Source organism: Equus quagga, unplaced genomic scaffold, assembly GCF_021613505.1.
Source record: "Equus quagga isolate Etosha38 unplaced genomic scaffold, UCLA_HA_Equagga_1.0 752_RagTag, whole genome shotgun sequence".
Classification (NCBI taxonomy): Eukaryota; Metazoa; Chordata; class Mammalia; order Perissodactyla; family Equidae; genus Equus; species Equus quagga.
In genome coordinates this window covers 1-3,750 of record NW_025803055.1, presented here as the reverse complement: position 1 = coordinate 3,750, position 3,750 = coordinate 1, and the positions used below count along the sequence as shown (strand labels likewise).

At 39.5% G+C, this 3,750-nt stretch overlaps 1 long non-coding RNA gene across 1 annotated transcript; it reads right to left on the bottom strand.

Moving 5' to 3' along the window:
- LOC124234465 (uncharacterized) lies at positions 1-3,742 on the bottom strand. The gene is made up of 4 exons (XR_006887317.1): positions 3,086-3,742; positions 2,754-2,845; positions 1,816-1,894; positions 1-25 (listed from the first exon to the last, which is right to left on the bottom strand). It is a non-coding gene; the product is annotated as an uncharacterized LOC124234465 (long non-coding RNA).
- Between the last annotated feature and the right edge of the window lie 8 nt (positions 3,743-3,750).

Below are 3,750 nucleotides of genomic sequence, written 5' to 3'. Positions count from 1 at the left end.
ACATCCAGGACTCGAGTCTGAATACCTGAAACATAAAACAAGGGAAACTATTTACTTATACCCATAAAAAATGTTTAGTCTTGTAGATGTAGCTGCTTTGAAGTACAAAGATTACAGTATCTGTCCATTTTGCCTTCATAGGATTGTTGACCATTGGTCTTAAGAATCTTAAGAATCTCATTAATAAAAATCTTAAAATCCTCCCCATCCTGAACTCCCAATAACACACCTCTCTTTCCCTCCCTTTCTCTTCACTCTCTAAATTGAATACTAAAGGCCTTTTCTGAGAAAAGACTTTACAGTGAAGTATGAATGATCTATATTAGATGCTTCTCAGTGAGCCAGCAGTAATAACAGAGCGCAGGCTTGCTCTTTCCCCAGAGGTGAGTCACTGCCCCAGGAACACTGAATCCTATCTGAGTGAGGGGTAGGGAAGGGCAGGGCAGTGAGACAGGAGACTGTTTCCATTTGTGCACTTTACCTTCATGTCAATTCCATTATTTATTGGAAGCAACTTTGTCAGTCAAGGGTATAATCACTTATTTCTGCACTAAATTGCAAGGAGAAGAAATGAGGGGCCAGGAGAAGGGATGAAACACTTGAAAGCTAGACATGAGAGATCCAGCATTGGATCTCAGAGACACACTGTAATAGTTACTAAAAAACCCCAAACATTCTCTAATAAAAGAAAGTCACTATTTTAATGTTTTTTAAAAAAATATGGTTTATTATTCTTTTATAGATATAGAAAGAAAAGATTATAAACATAGAAAAGGAGAGAAAGGGGAGAAAGTTTTGGGAGGACTTTCTTCCCTTAGTACTTTTTCAATACTTTTTCAGTACAACAGCGTTTTTCTGACTTGGAGTTAAAATTCCCTATTATTAAAATTAAATAATTTTCCAATAATAAATAAACAATCCAATAATTAAAATAGCATAGTCTAATTCCGTTCATGAATTCAATGTGCTAATTTGCATTTGATTATATAACCTGTTCTATTTTGCTGGAAGAATTAACTTTCAAATGAGCTGTCTGTTCTGATTTCTTTCAGAGGAACTCTAGTTGAAGTCCTTTGATGCTGGAGTTGAGTTCAGTGTGGTGCAGTAAGGGGTGATACACAGCGAAATAATCTGCATAATCTCTTAGGGTTTCTGATCATATGTGACTTTAGGGCTGAGCTGTCTCCAATATGGTAGCCACCAGGCACATGTGGCTACTAAGCACTTGAAATGCAGCTAGTCAGAACTGAAATGCGCTGTAAGTGTACAACACACGTGAATTTAAAAGATTTAGTACGAAAAAAGAATGTAAAATATTCCATAAATTTTTTTTATATTGAGTATGTTAAAATGGTATTTTGGATATATTTAGTTAAATAAAATACATTACTAAAATTAATTTTCATCTGTTTCTTTTTACTTTTTAAATGTAGCCACAGGAAATTTAAATCACACACGTGGTTCACATCATTTTCCTACTGGACAGCACTGTGCTGAGTAGGGCACAGAAGTGAAAGTTGTCATTAAAAGTTAACGCAACAACTGTTAAATTTCACATACAACTTTGTAATTAGGTACTGAATCCTTCAACATGCTGGATCAAAAAAATTTTAAGTATACAACTTTTATATATTTAAGTATACAGATTTTTGTCTGTAGGTTCACAGAATATAGATTTGATATCAAAGAATCAGGCTCTAAGAAGAAGGCCGGTGGAGCTGACCAGCCAAGTAATTTTCTTTCAGCAGACGAGTACTGTTTTTTATAATACCTTATGGACTCTGAATCCCAAGTTCAAGCTGCTGAGTTGCTTACCCGGGTACTTTTCCAGTTCTTGAAGTTTGGACTCATTGATATCTGTGGCTATGACTTTGGCACCTTCTCTTGCAAAAGCCTGGAAGACAACACACAAATGAATCCTTTGTTTGCTTGGTTAAGCTGCTCTCATGAATAGAAAATCCTTTAGCCTTTTCTCCCTTTATCTTATTTTCATTGTTTTCCTTATACATGGGTGGAATTTCAAACTATCTAGTCTCACTTAGCCCTTCCCATTGTTATTTTTATCATTAATTAGTACATGACATACATTGTGCTTGTCATCTGACTTTGTCCCTTTTAGTAACATCAAATACAATAGTGTTTTTAAAAAGCTAGGATTCTGTTATTAACACCTCTCAAAATACTACTATTCTGTGATTTGACAGCCTTTATTCCATTTCTGAGCAGGTGACTAAACCCCAAATAATGAGAAAAATGGGTTATTTCAACACTTTTCCTCCTAAGAGTATACTAGTGTTTTCACAAATATCAAACTAATCCTACCGTTACAGTTAAGCTGCATTATTAGCTCAAGTGAGGACTATAATGTGCAAGAAGCTGCTATAAATTACAAGGTAAAGGTAACCTGATAGTCTTAGAACTCTGGAGTCCTATGTCTGAACTGAGGTGATTTCAGAGGGCTATGTACTCCTTTAGGCCCGCTGTAACAAATTTATTACAGTGCAGAGAAACTGAGGCAAAGAAATAAGTTCTCAGCGTCAAAAGTTATGAGACGTCACATAATAAATATGTGAGGTAAACCTTGCTTCATCTGCCTGGGATCAAGAGCAGCAACTTTTATTTTTGTAACTTAAGACAACAGAAGCACAAAAGCCAATAAAAAAAAGAAGTAGAGCAGAATTAAACAGCCATGGGATCTGTCCACGTGATTCAACACCTCCAAAGGCAGGAAGCAAACAGAGATAGTAACTTACTATGGCAGTGGCCCGGCTGATCCCCTGAGCAGCAGCTGTCAGGACGATGACCTTCCCATCAAGTCGACCCATAACGGAACCTGCGGTTTAATCTACAGACACGTGTATTTAATGGCATGCACTGTAGACATGGTCCTATGCAGTAACATCTAGAATGAATGGTTCAATGTACTCCTTTAAGAACCTGAAGATGGCACCTCAGCACAAATATTCCCACCATGAGAAATCTCCAAGAGCGCCCACTCTAGATACCTAGCTTTGTACATCAAAACCATTTGGCACAGCCCACTCAACTGATACTCAGTAAGAGACAGACATTGGACTTGACCCACCTTTCGGTTTTTTGAGAACCCAATGCTGATCCAGAAGGGGTGGAGTCCTCCCCTCCCCATCCTCCCCGCTGTGCCCGCACGCACTGCTATGCCACTGGGCATGTCCTTCCTGCTTTCTGTCCTGTAAACTTCCGTTGGGTTTGCGCCATCAATCATTTCTAGTTTGTTTATTTATATTCTTATTTTTGCAGGGGAAGATTCGCCCTAAGCTAACATTCAACCAGGAGGCTGAAGTGGAGTGCACCAAACTTTAACCACTAAGCCATCAGGGCTGGCTCTCATCTGTGGTTTTTCCTTGTCCCTTGGAAAGATTTCACCATCGGCCTCAGAAAGTCACTGAACAAAAGAACCGGAAAATCAAATCATGTCCAATACCCCCATTTTACAGATGAGGAAACTGATGTGGCCTGGTCCAGGTCAGAGAGACAGACGAAACGCAGGCCTCCCCATAACGCTGCCGATCCTCTTCTCAAGCTTAAGCCGGCGGGAGTTAACGCTTTAACCGCCACAGTCAGTCACTTCTGACAGGCAGGACTGAGACACTGTGACCGGGGGAAAGGTGGCGTGCATCAGGTCTGATCAGTGCCGACTGCAGGGCGCGCGGAACGGCTAGTGCTGAGGTCGGGGTGGCGAGGAGTCAAACGATGATCAAATGAGGTGGTCTT